We start from the raw sequence: 22,061 nt of genomic DNA on the forward strand, positions 1-22,061 counted from the left end.
GCTCTCACAACCTATGTTGCAAACCTTCCTACTTACTCTCATTACAATACACTCTGTGGTACAAAAGTGATTTATTCAGTGCTTCCAATTGCAGACTGTTGTGACCACTGCAGTCTCAGTCCACCTATTTCACTCCCCATTGTGCACTTGCACACTTACTTGTACTTTTAGTACAGGGTCCAATGATTTACTGGTGCTCATGGTTTAGTACTGGAGGTTCACAGGTTATAACAGTTATGTTTCTCTTCCTTCACAACAGGCTTTATTTATGACCTTGAAGTGTGCCCCTTGTTCACTAGGCTTCCTTCAGCCTCCGAAGTTCACGAGTGCACAGAGTCATGTACACTGATTTCCCTTCAGCTAGATTGCTCCTCTTTTATTACCTGCGTATGAAGCCCTTTGTTGCTGGAAGACATTTTCATGCAAAAGTTAACTTAGTTTAGTTGATGCATGTGTGCAAAGGGGAAGCTATGTTGCATTTACTGAGACTTTTTAGGTCTTGCATACCAGGCAGCTTTTAGATTTCTGTAGGCTAAAGCTTCTTATGAACCATACTTTAAACAAAAGAACTAATGAAACCCCCCCCCACACCCTGGGTGTGAGGGTCATTATTGTTTTTTTCTGGCCTTCAGTGCCTGATTTTACCTGGTGATGGCGGACCGGATCATTAAAAGGCATGCAGTGTAATGCCCTTCATCCGACAGCCATTACTCCATCAGGATGTTGGAACAAGTTTTCTTTCTACTGAGCCAAGAGTGGCTCTGTCGACTAGGCGGGTGTACTGAGAGTGAGGCAGACGGGGTACTCTGGAGTACCCTGCCTACAAAATCTAAATCAGACGCTAAGCCTACACATTGTATCAATGAGAATGATTGTCCAATTATTAGCTACATAAGATTGTGAAACTTAACTTCTATGAGACTTCAAGCATGGAAAATCATTTGTAGGTAGGTGTTCGCCATGGGGCCCTCTTCCCTGCCTTTTCACTGAGCCTTTCAGAGTGGGTTCCCCGCCATATGAAGCTTGATAGAAAGGCAGGTCGTGATCATCCCAGTGGAGCCGGTATCAGCACTGCTGTAATTTATCTTGGATTACCCTTCTACTGCCGCTGCAGGATCCAAGATCCTGTCAGTTGCAGAGATCTTGAAGCGGTCCACTACCATCTTCATAATCTGGCAGTTGGACGACCGAGGAGGTGGCGGTCAGATCATCACCCTGGGTACAGTGGTCCCTGGACCGCCATACTCATAATAAAGCCCTTTGCTTGATTTTTCTCTTGCTTGCACATGTGGTCCTTTTGTATTTATGGTTTATTATCAATTGATTACTTTTTTAATATGCTGTTGCCAATACATTTCTTAATGGCACTTAGTATTTTTCACATTTTGTGAATAGCCTGATTGAAACTAACATTTGCTTTCTGTAATGATAACTTTGATATTTGAATAAATCTGCAAAATTGAGAACTGAAGAAGCCTAGTTGTGCACATTTTTCTTTAATGGTCATGGCAAATAACTTATTATATTTGCAAACAGTATCGGGTACATCTTCACTATAAATGCTACTATCCATTACATTACTGCTGCGGTCCATTCAATTACATTATAACTGAATTTGTGTGGGTATGCCTACTGTTTTTACATGTTTTTTACCACTTTTCTTCTTCAAAAAGAACATACTTGTGTCAGGCATTGATACCTGAGGGCACCTGTCCAAAACATCAAGATAGTGAGGCTGCCAGGCCATCTTTGGTGTCAGTGAGTCACACTGGAAATGACACTACTTTGGCCACCTCTCTCTTCTATAAAAAAGTATTTCTCAAAATGGTGCACAGGTCTCTCATGCTGACAAGAAACCACCAAGAGACTATGAATGTGTTTAGGAGAAATCAAGATACCAAGGGCCTTTTTACTTTAAAGCACTTTCATCTATATTCCAGTGCCATTGTAGATAGTGGTCACGTTTGTCAAAACTCTATGCCAGCCGAGGAAGACGTGCCCAACAACTTTGCTTGAATTAAGGAAACTTTTTGAGAGGATACTTTTTATACCTTCTCGAACGGTATGCATGGTACTACCGTAAAAATCTGGAAAAAGAGTGTGGTCTTTTTATCAGTACCAGCTACTATCACCTCTACTTTTGTGCTTTGTCATATGGTGAAGCAAGTATTCATTTCTATTCAATCTGAGTGTGGACCTTGAAGCCTGTTACTCTGTACTCTTGAGTAGGTAAAACATTCATCATCCTCCATTGTATTGGTGAAGCTGAAAATGAAGAAAATTTAAGAAAACAGTAAAACCCCAATCGTTAAAGGAATAGTGAACACTGATTTAATGGCACCTTGTTGTTTATTTGGGCATCGTTATCACTAGGGTGCGCTCAGAAGAATATCTGCACAGACTGAAGAATCAAATGGGAGCGATCACTCTGTTACTCAGAGAACCTTGCATTCTGTTTGACGCTGCCTGCTCTCCTATCCAGATATGTTATCATAAAAAAACCTGCAACAAAATATCGACTGACTGTGCTCCTTAAAAAATGCAAAGGACTTTTTCTTCAATGTGTCAAATCCTTATGCATGTTTACCTTGACCTTTCATTTCCTAGATCACCCCACGACTTTTTCGCACTGACAAGTCATATACCAATATTTAAGCATGTTTTAAAACATTGCTTTTTATCCCTGTGATGTAAATGAGCCTTTCTGAATGAATAAAACAATTGTTTAAAAACAAATCACATTTAGATGTTGAACCACAAATCATGCCCGGTCTGATTATTACTGCTTATATTTGCCTTTCACTGTTTTTAAATGAAATATTTTATGCCTTTATCTAGACGTTCCAGTCTTTCATGTCTTGAACTTGTGACTTTTTCTTGTTTATTTTGTTTCCTGTATCTTCAGATACTGTCTTTGTGCTCTGTAAACATTCTAGAGAGCATTCCTCTCTTAAACTGGATGTGATATGTGCCCTCTCTGTCAAAAACGGACCATTTTCTCCCGTGTCCCAGGGCCCGATGTGTCCAGACTGGCCTGTTCCACACCTTTTTTTACCCTGGTGTATGGTGGCGGAATGGAGTATCACATGCATTTTATGTTTGCTGCACATTTTCCTTCAGGTAGGTACCAAAGTCATTTATCTTTTCAGCACGTTGTTGTTGCTTTGTTGCCCTGCTCATTGGACCATGTTATGTGGGAACACCCCTTTTCCACGATAATGACCAATAGTCTTTAGTTTTTTTCCGTCATGCATGTGGGAAGAACTGATTGTCTCCTTTTATCATAACAGGGCTCCTTCCTAATGTGTTGACCACATCACCAGTAAAGGATGACCTGGCTGTTGAATGCATACAATGAGTGCATCACGTGCAGTGGTAGAAAAGAATATTCAGCAAATTAATTTACACGAGCTCCCCATCGACTCACCATTGACAAAATTGTTTAGGAAGAATTCTCCAATTTAGGAACGTGAGCCACTGATCTCTGTTAGTAGTATAAGACATTTAAAGCAAAAAACAGTTTCTCCATTCTTGTGATCAATTAACAGAATAAGTGAAGAATTACCAAGAAGAACACTGCATACAAGGTCAAAACCATAATAGACACACTTTTTAATTAATTGGAAGTTGAATTTATTTCTTTTTCACATATCAAAAAAGATCCAAGCCCGGAGAAAGCCCTCTCCATAACTTCCTCTATTTTTATATTATGTACATAGAGTGGCGAATCTCAAAGCATAGACACCTTTTTCTTCTTACCCCTCTTCATAACTTGTTAGAAGATCAATCCACTACTTCCCCACATGTGACTTAATTTATCTAGTCCTGAATGATGTTCGTCTTGGGTCAGGATTGATAAAAACAGATTGAGCATTGTTTTGGTGCACAGAGAACGCTATAACAAAAATAATAAAAACAAACTAAAACAACTAGAATATATGCACTGCTCATAATCAAGTGATTTTAATTTACACTAAGAACAGCTTAATAGAAACCACAGTTACATGCAGTATATCTTTGGTGCTGTGCATGAATTAAAAGTACATCGGAGCAATGACATGAAATATCAAGCAGAATCACCGGAATTTCTATGTAGTTGTAACCTGTTTTACTTTTTATTATCTTCTTATTTTTATTATAAAACTTGAACATTTTATTACAAAATAACAATATTTGCTTTTAACTCATAGGCTGCAAACAATATTATTGAAAAAATATATGTCAAATGAATAAATTATGCACTGGGACCCGATTAACCCATAATTCATGCAGTGGCACCATGTCAACAAAAGAAAGGAAATATTACATTTTTAGTTGCCAGCTTTTATTGCTAGCATAAAGAAATCTTCCTACATCTCTGAGCCTTTTGAGCATCGTTCATCTCTGAAAGCCAGCACCAAGTAGCACATGTTCGGGAAGCAATTATATGTTTTCCTGTCCATGTCAAACCTTTGATCCAAATAGATACCATCCACTCCTACAAATCAGCCAAGTGTCTTCCTGCGCTGCATGAGAAAGTAAGCTTGAACTGCTGGTACTTGCAGAGGTGGTCCTGGAAGCCCTCGCCATATACATAAAATGATGTAATTTCAGTTGCCATCAGTGCTGTTATCAATGATGTCATAGAACATGTCATGAGTGTTGTATTAAATGATTACAGGACTGTGGAAACCTCCTTATTTATTTAGTTTTATTTGGCCTGAGAGGGGTCCCTCTGTGACCCCCCCCCCATATGGTCCAGCAAGTGAGAGTATAACTACATTGCCTACTTATATATTTTTTAAACATTAATTTCTTGGAAACTACTGAACAAATTTACACCATATCACAGAAGCACACATTCTGGATCAAGATCTACCCTTTCTGATACATTTGGTGTAATTCCATTGAGACATTCTGGCTTTAGCACCGCTCAAAAATCCCTATGAAAATTGCATGGGAAAATTAGGATCCTCCTTTTTTCTCATCTGCCGTTTGCCAACCCATCCTAAAATTTTCAAGCAACAAGCTGAGTTGGATAAGGTTTTCTTGAAAAGTTTAGTGAAGATTTGTCAAATGGTGCTAAAGTTACTAGCATACCAAAAATCCTTTTTAAAATGATAACTAGGTCTTCTAGGTCTTAATTGTAACTATATTGCCATAGATATTCAGCTGATGTAGTTGGAGTTATCTCAAGTAACTATAATTTGAACCCTGACGTAACTATAACTCCCACTTCCCCAATACACAGCTTTCTTATCAATAATTTTACTGCAATTGTTATGATATATAATCAATGATGACATAGAATGAGTGATGTAATATGTTGGGTAATTAGCAGTGCGTGGCAAGGGCGTCAGTGCACGTAGGGATACTACTGTGTCCCAGGACACAGCATGTGAGCCGAACCTGAAGGTGGGCTCCCCTGGGCCATTAATGGCTCAGGTAGGGGTGGCTGCACAGCCCCCCTCCCTTTTTATTAGTTTAGTGGCCCTAGGAGATGGGGGCCACTTTGCCCACTCCCTTTAAATTAGTTTAGCAGCACTGGGGCTGGGGTCCCCAGGATCTTTAGAGGTTCAGGGAAGAGGGTCACACAGCCCCTTCCCCTTAGTTCCCTTTAAAAAACTACAGTGCAACCCAGGAGATGGAGTTCCAGGGGCCAAATGCAGCCCTGTGAGGTGAACTGTATACCCGCCCCAACAAATAATTTGGGCCCAATGGGATGTGGTCCCCAGGACCGCAAGTGACTCATGGAGGGGACCATGTGTGCCCTGCCCATAAAACATAACTCAGACCCTTGTTATGGGGTCCTCGGTGCTCATAACAGCCCTTGAAGGGGGACTGCATGCCTACCACCCCCCTAAGGAAATATGAAGGGCTGCAGGAAATGAGGTCCCGGGGGCCAAAACTGGACAGAGGAGGGGAGTTACAAACCCCCTCCCCCAAAAAATAAAAGTGCTGTCCTCTGGGCCCAGGCCTACTACGGGAGGGGGCAAAATAGAAGTTAGGTGACCCACACTTCTTTTTTAAAAAAAAGGTTTTGTTTGTGGATTTGCAGATTCTCTGCAAATTTGGGGTAAAACGTTTTTAACAAAATGTTTTTGGCCCCCAGGCGGGATCCCTCTGGGACACTCCCACTATGCCTAGGAGGTTAGGATATTCTTACTCTGCCCCCATGTGTCTTTTTTCACATTTTTAAGGACTTCGACTAAATCCCAAGTCCTAAAATGGTGACCACAACTTCATGGTTTAGGTGGTGGCTCCCAATCAGATCTCACTTTGAGATGTGTTTGATCCACAGATCCTTGACAGCATGAAACATACAAATTATTTTAGCCTTTATTTCTCCAAAACTAATGAACTAATAACACTGTAACGCCGCGCTTAGACGTGGCGTCTCTTTCGGTCCTCGCGGCTGGAACGCGCTGCCGACACTCGGAGCGCCGTTCCCCGCGTTTTTTGGTTGCACGTCCTGGGAAGCATATATTTTGCTCCCGGTCGCGCTACACTTACCTTTAGCCCCTTTTTTCTTCTTTTGTTGGTGGTGGGTTTTTCTGGTCTTTTTCTTCCTGTCTCTGTCCATGCTTGTATCCATCTTGTCTTCTTCGTGTTTTGTGTCCCAGCATGCTCTAGTTTTCTTTTATACTAATTTATATTTTCATATTCTGGTCTATTGGCTCTTCCCAATTCAAGATGGTGTTCTTTCCCTTTCCTGTGATGTCACTTCCCTTTTTCTCTGTATATGCCAGTCAGTCTTGTTCTACCTTGCATTGCAAACACCTCCTTCTGGTTGTGCTCTTCGCTCCTGTTTTTTGTTCCTGCTTTTTGCCTTGGGAAATTTTGCCTATTTTTGTTCCTGTTGTCAAGTCCTGTTTTTTCTTATTTTTCTTCAGGAGTTCCTGTTAGAGATTTTTCCCCAGTGCTGGGTTTTTTTCCCTCTGGGACTTCTTCTGGAGGGTACGGTCTGCTTTGGCGTTGCCTGTCAAGTGGCACCGTGGCTACTAGAATGGGTCACCCTTATCTGGGAGTATCCAGAACCTGTAGAAGACCAGGTATATTCACCAACCCGGTATCCAGAGGTGAGAAGTCCAGCACAGTACGTAACAAACACTCTTTCTGGAGCAAGATCTAGCTTTCTGTCAATTCTAGTTCAGATCCCTTCACCTTTTTGGGCTGTAGTGGTGTCTAAAGTTCCCATGGAAGAATAGATGGGGAAAATGTGTTTTTAACCCCCCTCTTTTTTTAGCCCCAACTTGATGGATCACCTTAAAACTTTTTGTAGTAGCACTTTTTGAAAAGTTTTGTGGAAATTTGTCAAACGGGGCCAAAGTTATTACCAACACAAAAACTGCATTGCCTATGGAAGCACAATCCTTACTAGAACTAGCCAGTGGTGACTGCCGCTGGGTAATGTACGCATTCACTCAAAACAACAAAGGCAAAATAAACTTTATAGTTCGAAATTATAATATTATCTTAACTTACAGTACAAAAAAACTAGAAATGTCATGAAAAAGCCAAAGTTTAAAGGGACATTATATTTAGGTGAAAATGCCACTTAAAACATACCATTTTAAACTAACAACACCAGTGAAATTCACAAGTTATAGTTACCTCAGATCTCAACTAACTATAACTTGTGCCCTTAAGTAACTATGGCTCACATACTCAAAAGCAAATTATCAGTTTTCATAGAGGAAAATAACACTAGAACACAGCAGAATTCCTAAACAGCAAGGTACGACCAAAAAGTGATTAAATTGTGCCTAAAACTAGTCATGAACCTTTGTATGTGCTCACTTTTGTAATCCTCAAGAACTGACTTTCACTGCATGTATTTCACAAGGGACAATGTCCCTGAGCCCTGTAATCACTTCCATAGCATTTTGCCATGTTGTGGACAACCAATCAAATGGGTCCCCGTGGAACCTCCCCACATGCCCCTTGAGGTCAGGGTGTTCCTACACTGCCCCCTTATATCTTTTTCTATTCATTTTCCAGGTTTAAGGATCATGTCCATGAGTCCTGTACTGCCTGCACCAACAGGACTGACTACTTCACTTTAAAGGAACCAAATAGAAAATATCTGGACACCAACAGGCCAGATATATCTAAATGTTTAACCCCTTCATGATCACCCGAGAACCTATTTAAACAGATAATTCTCAAAAACTGCTGAATACCAAATACCAAATAATGAAAAGCACACTCTCTGAGTAAAATTCTAACTTTAGAATAAAAAAAATAAAAAAAATAGTTAATGGGACGTTATAGTAAGGTTCAGAATTTACACACACAAAACCATAAAAATTCAGCTGTTATAGTTATAGTTATCTCAAGTAATTATAACTCACAACCCTGCCAGGCACCGTTTTCTCAACAACGATTTTACTTCAAATGTTTTTTTTTTTGTTTGTCCTCATACACCTCACCGAAACTCCTATATCAGCCCCATCATTGAGCCTGGCACCACTTCCAAAAAAGAGTTGATTCTGCCAAGGAGCCCCCAATTTCTCTCATATAGGCTTCCAGTGGTAAATGCTGTACTCACGACGGTCAAACCTCGAGAGTTGGGGAGGAGGGGAAATAATCATTGGACAACCAACCAGACCAATTTACATAATTGCTAAGACTACAACCACATTCAGCTTCTCTGCCCATCAATCAGGGGGGCCCCCATTCTCTCTTTCCTCTTATATGAGCCTCCCACCACCAAGTCAATTTTTGAAAAACAAAAAACGGCTTGCAGCTTGTCTTTGAGCAAGGGAGGGGTATTTGCTATCTATTTACAACAAATATCCCTCCTGGCCACCAAAATAGAGTAGAAAATTAGGTCCTTGTCAGTTCTACTAATGTAATGACTTCCTCCAGCCACTCCTTGCGTCTGGCCAAAAATAACCAAGGCGGGAGAGTTACCAAAATCTCCCATCTCAATACCTGAGAGAGATATTTACCCAGATCTTTCCAAAAGAGCTCCACCCCTGGGCACTCATAAAACATATGGATGTCGATGTCAGAGGTCCTAATTGCATTTAGGACATTTAGTTACCTTATTACTGTCTATTCTAGAAAGTCTCGCTGGGGAAAGATAAGCTCTATGTATCGTAAACAGGTGGTTCCTCCGAAAAGAGATGCCGGCTTAACAATCCTAAACAAAGTTGACATCGAGGATACCCACCACTGCACAACTTCCCCCTGTGGCATACTCTTCCCCCATAGGGAGGTGGGCAGTATAAATTCCCCATCTAAACCTTCTAGTATCTCCCAATACCACCTTAAAACCCACTTAAAATTGGGGGACTCAGATAACACCAGTTCTTCCAAAAAGCCGGCAGGTCCACATACCACTTGTGATACTCGTAACCAGCCTTTTACTTGAGCATACTTCAATATGGAAAAGGTGCACCCCAACTTCACCTCAAGGTCTTCCAGAAGGATTAACATTCCATCACTAAACAGATCCCCCCAGGACGTTATCCCTGCCTTCTTCTGTGGTAATGCCAGAACGTCCCTAAAACATTCAGGAGTACCAGGAGAGTCCCAAATTAGAGCATATGGGCTGTAATAACTCACTCCTGCTGCCAGACTCAAGTAGTACCAACTTGTAGTTGTTTTGCTTTCCTCCTTTTATCTTATGACCGAGCTTACAAAACTTCTCTGGAATGCACTTCTTAGTTTAAAGAATACATTTATTGTTATTATTACTTCACCACGAGGTTCCTGAAAGACGAGATTAGTAGGTTGGAAGCACACGTTTAAAAGTAGTCGCAGCAATGAAAACAAAATATATCAAAGTACTTCTCAGTTGCAATGTGCACAGCAAATATATGTGATTATATTATAGCATAACTTCAAAGCAAAGCATATAGGTCAAAATTGCATCACCGTAGGGCCTATCGCTCCGCTTCGTCTTTCTAAAGTCTGCAAGTTGATGACTCCAGTTCAACCGCGAGAAAGAGATTTTCCACCCAAACGGGAGACAGGCAACTGACGTCCATTCCTGCCTGCAGTCAAGATCCTCTCTCGCTGCTGCCGGGGCCACCGTTAAAAGCAAACTCAGTGTGGGAACCGAATAAACCTGGAGAGTGGCCAATTCTCCAAACTTCACTTGTTCCCAGACTGGATTGAGAGGTAAACACAAAATCTATGCTCTCTCATCAGCTAGGGTTTGGTGTGAAAAACACAGCTTGGTCAACCATGTGGAAAAACACAGCTCATCTGCAATGTCTCAACTGCAATGTCTAACTCCACGTTAAAGCCAATAGGGAGCTAACCTAAATACCAAATGTAATGTCTAATGCCATGTTAAAGCCAATAGGCAGATAAACTGAATACAGAATGTAATGGCTAATGCCATGTTAAAGCCAATGGGCAGCTAAACTGAATACAGAATAATGTGCTACTGGTGAAGATTGAGCAACTAATATGTGCAGTGGTGAAACACAAAGTCATTGGTCAAACACAATTAATAGCATCACAGTAGCGGGAACCCAGAGGATTTTAAGTTTTATTTTATTTTTAAAATTGGGGTCTCCAAACTTGAAAATAAATCACTTAACGGCTCCCCTAACCGAGCTCACAATAGCTTTAAACATTACACCGATCGCTGAGGCATCGGGAACAGAAAACAACATTTTTACTGAATTTAACTGAAAGGCCCAGGCATAATAATTCAAATCCTGGAGCGATAGCCCCCCCTTTTCCCCTCTTTCTCCTCAGTTTTTTCCATGATATCCTAGATATCCTAGATCCCTTTGATTCCCAAACAAAGGAGGTGATTGCCTGTTCAAGCTTTAATAAATATTGCTTATGGATTAACAAAGGTAAAGAGCTGAACGAAAAGTTACGTTTAGGCAGAATCACCATCTTCACCAGGTTAACCCTCCCTATCAGTGTCAGGGGCAGATACATCCATCTCTGCAGTGCTCTGCACGCTTCCTCTATCACTATTTTAAAATTTGTTAATGCAAGCTGTTGAATGTCCTGTGTAAATAGAATCCCCAAATATCTGATTACTTTCTTCAATTGTATCTGTTCCACTGATGGATTCCAAGCCATGACCTCTGTCTTTTCTGCGTTTAACCGAAATCCTGAAACTCTACCAAAATCTTCAGCCAATAACAGAAGCCTAGGCAGGGCAGAAACCAGATCAGCCGTGTAAATTAAAAGGTAATCTGCATATAGAGCCACCTTTTTCACCCAACCATTACACTCAAAAGGAGCAATAGCCAAATTTCCTCTTATTTTTCTAGCTAGAGGCTCTATATACAAATAAAACAATAACAGAGAAAGAGGACATCCCTGCCTAGTACCCCTCGTGATCTTCAAGGGCTCGGTGAGGTTACCATTTACCTTGGTAACAGGGATCTCGGTATATTAAATCTATAACTTCACAAAAGTTACTCCCTAAACCAGCTGATCTCAGAATAAATATTAAGTATCTCCAGTTCACCCTATCAAAGGCCTTCATTGCATCCAAAGTAACCACAGCCAGAGGAGTTCCAAATGATGTAGCAATATCAACTGCCCCCGCTAAATTGTAAGTTCATTCATAGAGAAACCTACCCTTGATAAAACCTTTTTGGTCTGGGTTAATTAGTTGACCCATCACTCTGCTGAGTCTATCGGCAAGAATCTTAGCGAATATCTTATAATCACAGTTGAGCAGAGAGATGGGCCTATACGATTCACACTTAAACGGATGTAAAGAAGTTAATCAAAATTTTCTGAGGTTTGCTGACGCTTGGATTTTTTCTAAAGGGGTCTCTATGAATCCTTTGAATGTCCCACACAATTTCCTCTTCGCTCTCCTCTAATGAGAGTGCTGACTTCAAAAGTGATGCCAGAAAAGACTTCAAATCAGCTCCTTCTGCCCCTTCAGGAACATGCAGTACCCTCAAGTTATTTCATCCTTGAATTAATTTTTAATTGTTCCAATTTATTCTGGAGGGCCTGCTCAAAAACTCTCAAGGCCTGAATGTCAACTTTGTTCACTTCAGTGTCCTCTTTCAAAGTCACCACGTAGCTTCCAGGGACTGTGTTCTTACTGACAGAAGATCCAACTTTTTTTGCAAGGCCTCACAGACCTCTCTAATCTCTGCCTGGTTCTTTTCTGAGGTGGCAAACCCATTCTCAATATCCTTCGAGAGAGAAAGTATCATCGCTTCAACTGAAGGTTCTTTGCCAGAAGCCTGTCGGGGGGGCCTGACTGATCAACCGGAGCCTGACTTGGGAGACTACCCTACAAAAAGCCCTGTGTTACTTCGACGAGGGGATCCTTGCTGCCAGTAACCTGAGGAGAGGGGAAACAACAGAGCATCGTGGGGTCTCAACTTCTTGAAAGGGGCCCCCTGATTCATGAGACCTCGTATCCGATTGTTCCTGCATTTCCTTGATGTCTTGGAAAACCTTTTCAGGGATAGATTCTAAATGAGAAGCATCCACCCCAGACTTAAGTTTAAAGAAGGATCTCACAGAGGGAGTAATTCTAGGGGCAACACTGATATTATTTTTTTTTTTGCCACCTAGCCATCCAGACTGTTGCTTGAAAGACAGGCCCCCACCCCCGGTGGTTCTAACTTCCTCCCCCAGGCTCCCAAGCTCTCTGTTTTCAATAAAACATACTGAGTCAGGGAAAGGATCAGCAACATACAAACAGACCGAGTTCAAAACCTTCCTACCTTGATGTTGAGCCCCTGTCCACATATTCCATAGCAAGGACCGTCCTAGTTGGGCCCCTGAAGACTTTCCAGGCCCCTCCAACACTCCACTCCCCCTCCTCACTTTCCTGCCGCTTCCTAAAGGAACCTTGGGGCGACTGGGACTGAGCCAGAAGCTGCTTGTGCTGGCTCTGCCCCTGCTTGCTTCTTCCCAGAGGGGGGCCTGTGCTGTGGCCCTCCGCAAGCACCTCAGCTCCAGGGCTGCTTGTCTCCACAGTGCCCCTGGGGAGGCAGTCTGACGTCCCTGAGCCGACTCACCACTCCTGCGGCTTGGGAAATCTCCAGCAACGCGCAGCAGGCGACACATTCGGCGTGAGGGAACTCTCACCCCGCCCCCTCCCTAACCCGGAAAGACACAACGCTCAGTGCGCGGCAGCGCTGCTGCGGCGCGCCATGTCCTCCCACCACCGATTTTACTTCAAATGTTGCAGGTATACTATCAATGATGTCTTGACTGATGTATTATGTACGGTAATTAGCAGTACATAACAAGGGCACATAAGAGATAATGGGTGTGCATGGTGCCTTAAGGTAACTATAACCTGTGCCCTCGCCATGCACTGTTAATTGCCCCACATATTACATCACTCATGGCCTCTTTGATAACATAATTGATGATATCAGTGTAAAACTTGAAGTAAAATTATTGAGGAGAAAAGTGTGTATGGCGCGGGCGCGAGGCATAGTTAACTAGGCACAAGGGCACAAGTTATAGTTACTTGAGTTAACCAGTGCTATAATTGCTGAATTTCTATGTTTTTGTGCTAGTAAATTCAGAACCTAACTGTAACCATATATATATATATATATATATATTGAGGCTTACAGGAAGGTTATAGTTAGGCTAGGTTAGGTAAGGTTAGGTTAGGTTAGGTTAGCAGTCACAGCCGCCACAAGACCGGGCTGAATGCCAGCTGAAAGCAGTGAGAACGAGGGAGTGGCAGGCAGCAGCCACTCACTTAACCAGACTGAGTGCAAGCAGGAAGTAGTGAGAAGGAGAGAGAGGCAGGCAGAAGGTATGCCCAAAACTGGGCTGAGCACAAGCAGAAGGCAATGAGAGGGAGGGAAAGGAGAACAGCGGGCAAGCACAAAATTGGGATGGGTACAAGCAGAATGCAGCCAGAAGGAGGGAGAGGCAGGCAGCAGGCACACACAAAACTGGACTGAGTGCAAGGAGAAAGCAGTGAGAAGGAGGAAAAGGAGGACAGTAGACATGCACAACATTGGACTGAGAGCATGGAGAAAGCAGTGAGAAGGAGGGAGAGGCAGACATCAGACACAGACAGAACTGGGTTGAGCAGAAGGACAAAGCAGTGAGGAGGGAAAGGAGGATAGCAGGCATGCGTAAAACCGTGCTGAGGGCAAGGAGAAAGCAGTGAGAAGAAGGCAGGCAGTAGGCATGCACACAACCGGGTTGTGCGCTTGGACAAAAGCAGTGAAAGGGTAGAGAGGCAGGCAACAGGCCCACACAAAACTGGGTAAGATCAAGGAAAAGGCAATAAGACGGAGACAAAGGCAGGCAGCAAGTACACACAAAATTGGGCAGAGAGCAAGGAGAAAACAGTGAGGAGGAAAAAGAGGATAGCAGACATGCATAAAACTGGGCTGAGTAGAAGGCGAAAGCAGTGAGAAGGAGGGAGAGGCAGGCAGCAGGCACGCACAAAGTTGGACTGAGCACAAGCAGGAAGCAGTGAGAAGGAGGGAGAGGTCAGCAGAAGGCACAGAGAAAACCAGACAGGGAGCAAGGAGAAAGTAGTGAGAAGGAGGGAGAGGCAGGCAGCAGGCAACACAAAACCGGGCTGGACGCAAGCAGAAATCAGTGAGAGGGAGGGAAAGGAGAAGAGCGGGCAAGCAAAAAATCAGGCTGAGTGCAAGCAGAATGCAGTGAGAAGGAGGGAGAGGCAGGCAGCAGGCACGCACAAAACCAAACTGAACGTAAGGAGAAAACAGGGAGAAGGAGGGAAAAGAGGATAGTAAACATGCGCAAAACCAGGCAGAGAGCAAGGAGAAAGCAATGAGAAGAAAGGAGAGGCAGGCAGCAGGCACGGATAGAACCAGGCTGACCCCAAGGACAAAGCAGTAAGGAAGGAAAGGAGGGTAGCAGTCACGCACAAAACTGTGCTCAGAGCAAGGAGAAAACAGTGAGAAGGAGACAGAGGCAGGCAGTAGACATACACACAACCGGGCTGTGCACTTGCACAAATCAGTGAGAAGGGTGGAGAGGCAGGCGACAGGCCCACTCCTGAGAGCAAAGGAAAAACAGTGAGTAGCAGGAAAAGAAGGACAGCAGGCATGCACAAAACTGGGCTCAGAGCAAGGAGAAAGCAATGAGAAGGAGGAAAAGGAGGACAGCAGACACAAATAAAATTGGGCCAAGTGCAAGACAAAAGTAGTGAGAAGGACAGAAAGGAAGACAGTAGACACACACAAAACTGGGCTGATAGCAAGAAGAATGCAGTGAGAAGGAGGGAGAGACAAGGAACAGGCACGGACAGAATAGGACTGAGCGCAAAGATAAAGCAGTGAGGAGGGGAAGGAGGATAGCAGGCACGCACAAAGCAGTGAGAAAGAGGCAGAGGTAGGCATGCACAAAACTAGACTGAGAGCAAGCAGGAAGCAGTGAGAAGGAGGGAGAGGTCAGCAGAAGGCACAGAGAAAACCAGAAGGAAAGCAAGGAGAAAGTAGTGAGAAGGTGAGAGAGGCAGGCAGCAGACATGAAAAAAAACAGTCTGAGTGCAAGCAGAAATCAATGAGAGGGAGGGAAAGGAGAACAGCAGGCAAGCACAAAATCCGGCAGAGTGAAAGCAGAATGCAGTGACAAGGAGGAACAGGCAGGCAGCAGGCATGCACAAAACCGGACAGAATGTAAGGAGAAAGGAGGTCTAAGGAGGACAGTAGACATGCACAAAACCGGGCTGAGAGTACGGAGAAAGCAGTGAGAAGAAGGGAGAGGAGGACAGAAGACACACACAAAACCGGCCCGAGTACAAGGCGAAAGCAGTGAGAAGGAGGGAAAGGAGGGTAGCAGGTGTACTCGAAACTGGGCTGAGTGCAAGGAAAAAGCAATGAGAAGGAGGAAGGGGCAGGGAGCAGGCATTTAAAAAACTGGGCTGAACACAAGGACAAAGCAATAAGAAGGAGGGAAAGGAGTACAGAAGGTACGCACAAAACCATGCTGAGCGCAAAGAGAAAGCAGTGAGAAGGAGGGAAAGGGGGACAGCAGGCATGCCTCAAAACCAGGATAAGGGCATGGAGAAAGCAGTGAGAAGGAGGGTGAGGCAGGCATGCACAAAACCGGGCTGACAGTAAGGAGAAAGCAGTAAGAAGGAGGGGGAGGCAAGCAGCAGGCATGCACAAAACTGGAATGAGTGCATGCAGAGAGAAGTGAAAGGAGGGAGAGGCAAGCAGCATGCTTGCACAAAATGGGCTGAGCACAAGGAGAAAGCAGTGAAAAGGAGCGCAAGGAAGGCAGTAGGTGCACACAAAACCAGGCTGAGTGCAAGGAAAAATTAATGAATAGGAGGGAAATGCAGGCTGCAGCAACACACAAAATCAGGCTGAGAGCAAGGAGAAAGCAGTGATAAGAATGGAAAGTGAGGCAGCAGGCATTGGCAAAACCAGGCACGAAACAGGGTTGAGTGCAAGAACAAAGAACTGAGGAGGGTAAGGAGGACAGCAGGCATAGACAAAACCATGCTGAGAGCAAGGATAAGGCAGTGAGAAGGAGGGAGGCAGTAGCCATGCAAAAATTGGAGCTGAGTGCATGGACAAAGCAGTAAGACCGAGCAAGAGGGAGGCAGAAGGCACACAAAAAACTGGGCTGAGCCCAAATAGAAAACAGTGAGAAGAAGGGAAAGGAAGACAGCAGGCATGCCACAAAGCCATGCTGAGCGCATGGAGAAAGCAGTGAGAAGGAGGGAGAGGCAGGCAGCAGGCAGGCACAAAACTGGGCTGAGAGCAATGAGAAAGCAGTGAGAAGGAGGCAGAGGCAAGCAGCAGGCATGCATAAAACTGGGCTGAGTGGATGCAGAGAGCAGTGACATAAGAGGGAGAGGCAGGCAGCAGGCACACACGGAACTGGACTGAGAACAAGCTGAAAGCAGTGAGGAGGAAAGAGAGGCAGGCAGCAGGCATGCACAAAACTGGGCTGCGCACAGCAGAAAGCAGAAAGAAAGAGGGAGAGGCAGGCAGGCAGGCATGCATGTACAGAAATGAGCTGGCACAAGCAGAAAGCAGTGAAAAGGTGAGAGTGGCAGGCACAGACAAAACCAGGCTGAGCACAATCAATCAATCAATCACAGACATTTATAGAGCGCGCTACTTACCCGTTAGGGTTCCAAGGCGCTAAGGAGGGGGAGGGGGGGGGAGACTGCTACTGCTCGAAGAGCCAGGTCTTGAGGAGTCTTCTGAAGGCGAGTAGGTCTTGAGTCTGTCGGAGGTAGGTAGGGAGCGTGTTCCAGGTCTTGGCGGCGAGGTAGGAGAAAGATCTGCCGCCGGAGGTGGTTCGTTGGATGCGGGGGACGGTGGCGAGGGCGAGGCTCGCGGATCGCAGTTGGCGGGTCGGAGTGTAGAAATTGAGTCTGTCGTTGAGGTAGGTGGGGCCGGCGTTGTGGAGTGCTTTGTGTGTGTGGGTGAGGAGCTTGAAGGTGACCCTCTTGTCGACGGGAAGCCAGTGGAGCTCTTTGAGGTGAGGCGTGATGTGGCTGTGGCGGGGTGCGTTGGTGATGAGTCGGGCTGAGGCGTTTTGGATGCGTTGGAGTCGTTGGAGGTGTTTTGCTGGGATTCCTGCATAGAGTGCGTTGCCGTAGTCCAATCTGCTGCTGACGAGGGCGTGGGTCACTGTCTTCCTGGTGTCGGTCGGGATCCACTTGTAGATCCTGCGGAGGGTGCGGAGGGTGCTGTAGCAGGAGGAGGTGACGGCGCTGACTTGTCTGTCCATGGAGAGTGCAGAGCACAAGGACAAAGCATTGAAAAGCAGTGAAAGGAGCACAGCAGACAAGCACAAAACTGGGCTAAGAGCAAGGATAAAGCAGTGAAAAGGAGGGAGGCAGTAGGCATGCACACAATGGAGCTGAGTGCATGGACAAAGCAGTGAGAAGGAGGGAGAGGTAGACAGCAGACCCACACAAGACCGGGCTGAGAGCAAGAAGAAAGCAGTGAGAAGGAGGGAAAGGAGGACAGTAGGCATGCACCACACCAGAGTGAGGGAAAGGGAAAAAGCAGTTAGAAGGAGCAAAAGGAAGGCAGTAGGTACACACAAACCAGGTTGAGTGCAAGGAAAAATCAAAGAATAGGAGGGAAAGGCAGGCAGCAGGCACACACAAAATCGAGCTGAGAGCAAGGAGAAAGCAGTGACAAGGAGGGAAAGTCAGGCAGCAGGCACTGGCAAAACCAGGCTAAGCACAAGCGGAAAGTACTGAGAAAGACGGGAGGCACTCAGCATTCATGCACAAAACCTGGCTGAGCACAAGGACAATGCATGGAGAAAGCAGTGAGAAGGATGGAGAGGAAGGCATGCACAAAACTGGGCTGAGTTCAAGGAGAAAGCAGTAAGAAGGAGGGAGAGGCAGGAAGCAAACAGGCACCAAACTGGGCTGATACCAAGGATAAAGCAGTGAGAAGGAAGGAGGGGCTGGCAGCAGACCTCCACAAAACTTGTCTGAGAGCAAGGAGAAATAAGTGCAGTGAGAAGAAGGTAGGGGCAGGAAGCAGGCACACACAAAACCATGCTGAGCGCAAGCAAAAAGTACTAAGGAGGAGGAAGAGGCAGGCATGCACAGAACTGAGCTGTGCACAGGCAGAAAGCAGTGAGAAGACAGGAGAGGCAGGCAGGCAGGTATGCAGAAAAATGAGTTGAGCGTAAATAGGAAGCAGTGAGAAGGTGGGGGTGGCAGAGATTAACAAAACCAGGCTGAGCACAAAGACAAAGCAGTGAGAAGCAGTATAAGGAGGACAGCAGGCACACACAAAACTGGCCTGAGAGGAAGGAGAGAGCAGTGAGATGGAGGGAGAGGTAGACAGCAGGAGCACACAAAACAAAACAGAACTGAGTGCAAGAAGTGAGGAGAGTAAGGAGGATAGCAGGCACACACAAACCATGCTGAGAGCAAGGATAAAGCAGAGAGAGGCAGGCAGTAGGCATGCACACAACAGGGCTGAGCACATGGACAAAGCAGTGAGCAAGAGGGAGAAGCAGACAACAGGCCCACACAAAACTAGCTGACCACAAGGAGAAAGCAGTGAGAAGTAGTGAAAGGAAGGCCGTAGGTGAACAAAAAACCATGCTGAGTGTAAGGAAAAATCAATGAATAGGAGGGATGTCACTCTGCAGGCGTGCACAAATCGTGCTGAGTGCAAGCAGAAAGCAGTGAGAAGGAGGGAGAGGCAGGCATCAGACACACACAAAACCTTGCTGAGTGCAAGGACAAAGCATTGAGCAGGTGGGAGATGAGGGCAGCATGCACACATAAAACTTGTCTGGAGTAAGGAGAAAGCTGTGGGAAGGAGGAAAAGGAGGGCAGCAGGCATGCACAAAACCATGCTGAGTGCAAGTTAGAAGGAGAGAGGTACGCACAAAACAGGGCTGAGCACAAGCACAAACCAGTGTGAAGGAGGGAGAGGCAGGCTGCAGTCATTCACAAATCTGTGCTGAGTGCAAGGAGAAAGCAGTGAGAAGGAGGGAGGGGGCAGCAGGCATGAACGAAACCGGGCTGAGCACAAGGATAAAGAAGTGAGAAGGAGGGAAAGGCAGGCAGCAGGCAGGCATAAAACTGAGTTGAGTGCAAGTATAAAGCAGTGAGAAAGAGGGAGAGGCAGGCATGCCACAAAACCAAGCTTAGCACAAGGAGAAAGCAGTGAGAAGGAATGAGAGGCAGGCAGTAGGCATGCACAAAATCAGGCTAAGCACAAGGGGAAAGCAGTGAGAAGGAGGGAGAGGAGGACAGTGGGCATGCCATAAAATTGAGCTAAGGGCAAACAGAAAGTGGTGCAAAGGAGACAGGAAGGCAGTAAGCATGCACAGAACCTGGCCGAGGGTATGGACAAAACAGTGAGAAGGAGGGAGAGGTGAACAACAGGCCCACACAAAACCAGGATGAGACATGGAGAAAGCAGTGACAAGGAGGGAAAGGAGGGCAAACATGAACACACAAACCAGGCTTAGAGCAAGGAGAAATCAGTTAAAAGGAGGCAAAGGAGGACCACAGGTATGCACAAAATGGAGCCGAGCACAAGGAGAAAGCAGTAAGAAGGAGGTAAGTAGGTGCACACAAAGCTGGGTGTTGGCCGAGACAAAGAGGGGAGTTAAAAAAAGTGTGTTTGCCAGGTTAATTCCCATAGAGAGTTTAGAGTTGCCTGCAGCCCGAACCATTGAATGGATTTACACCAAATTTTACCAGAAAGGTTGCCCTTGGTCAAGCAAGCATGCTTTTTGTTATTTGGTTTCAATGGGTCCACAATTTTTTAGATATTAAAGAAAAAATAAATTTGTATACCTGGGTGGAGACTAAGCACAGATCTCTTGATGAAATCTGATTGGCTGTCAGCACTTCAACCAGAAAGTGATGCCAGCGATCCTGGGACCAATATAAATGATAGCACCCCATTGAAATGCATTGTAGTGACTGGCAGGTTTTGAGGGTCACAATAAGGAGAAAGTATAAAGAGTGATAACAGATTTTAGTTACAATATAAATCATTTGTTACCAAGGTGATTTTCCCCTATGAAAAAGCCTTCACCTGGGATTTCATGAGTCATGTTTGAGAAAAAACTGTTTTCTCATGATTTTCCCACAGATGTTCCGGAAGGTGCTCCCGAAGCTAAAATGAGAGCATGTCTTCAGTAAATTCACAATATCTTCCTTATCCATATAAGAATGAAGTCTGACATTTTCAGTAAGACATGCACTTCCAATAGGAGCAGCCTGTCAGTTGACCCTCTTTTGTTCTACTGCAGCTCCCTAGAGCGCTCTAAAGAACAACTAGAGCACTAACACTCTTACTTGTGTCAAAAGTGTGGCACACCAGAAGCCACTCAAACTGGTAAAACTTAAAACATTTAGAGCCTCATCACAACATTGGCGGGCGGCTACCGCCGCCCTCCAAGCTGTAACCGCCGTGCGGTCGCCAATGCGGCCGCAATCCCGCGGTGCCCATTTGGACATCCCCGCTGGGCCGGCGGGCGGAAACCAAGTTTCCGCCCGCCGGCCCAGCGGGGATGTGGGCTGCAAAATGGGAGCCGGCTCCAAATGGAGCCGGCGGTGTTGCGGCAGTGCGACGGGTGCAGTTGCACTCGTCGCGCTTTTCACTGTCTGCACAGCAGACAGTGAAAAGCAGCATGGGGCCCTGTCAGGGGGCCCCACGACTCCCCGTACCGCCAGCCTTTTCCTGGCGGTTCAGACCGCCAGAAAAAGGCTGGCGGTCGGGGAGTCGTAATCCCCTGGGCAGCGCTGCAAGCAGCGCTGCCCTGGCGGATTACATCCGCCGGGGCTATTGTGGCGGTAAACCGCCGGCCCCGGTGGTTCGACTGCGGTGCTACCGCCGCGGTCATAATACGCCGGAAAGGCACTGCCAGCCTGTTGGCGGTGCTCCCGTCGTTTTGGCCCTGAGGTTGTAATACTGCCAGGGTCATAATGACCACCTTAATTTACAAAGGAACACAATGAGGGGGTCATTTTGCCATAGAAATTTTGGTTAGTGCCATAAAAAGAAAAATTAGAACATGTGTTGTAATTTAGTAGCGATTAGATTAAGCATTAGCAGAAGACATCTTGTATTTAGCAACTATTGTGAACATTTCGCGGAATCCATTTTTTATTCATGGCCGCCATTATCTCTGCCACATGCTGCCATGTGCTTGCCATGTGCTCTGTCCTACCTTCCTGTTAACTACTCTTGAAAATCTGTCTAGTGACAAGTTATATTTAGCATCTCCCACTTTGCACATGCCAAGTAAGGTCTGCAGCTGTTAGTAATTAGTAACCGACAGTAATGTGTCTACTAGTCCTTGAAAACTGTTAGCCCCTCCTACCTGTCGACTGTGCATTTCCATATGACCTTATATGTATATAAGTCTTGCTTCTATAATTGTACCACCTTCTTTTAGCCCCTGCGTGGGTATAAAAGAACCATGCTCTCTTAGTTCAGTGTGCTACTTCAAACATTACCGAAGGGTGCTGTTTGAACTGTGTTACCACCTCATGAGGTTTAATAAACTTTGTCTTTTATTTCATTTTCTGTGCCAACTTCTTCCTATATTGCCTGAGGACTTTGTCCAGATAAGAGGGAACCCCTTGCACTAGTAGGCCTTGCTGAGGCTTACTTCAACACATGTTTTAAGTGAGTTGTCAAATATCTTCCCCTTCT

Source organism: Pleurodeles waltl, chromosome 3_1 (genome assembly GCF_031143425.1).
Source record: "Pleurodeles waltl isolate 20211129_DDA chromosome 3_1, aPleWal1.hap1.20221129, whole genome shotgun sequence".
Classification (NCBI taxonomy): Eukaryota; Metazoa; Chordata; class Amphibia; order Caudata; family Salamandridae; genus Pleurodeles; species Pleurodeles waltl.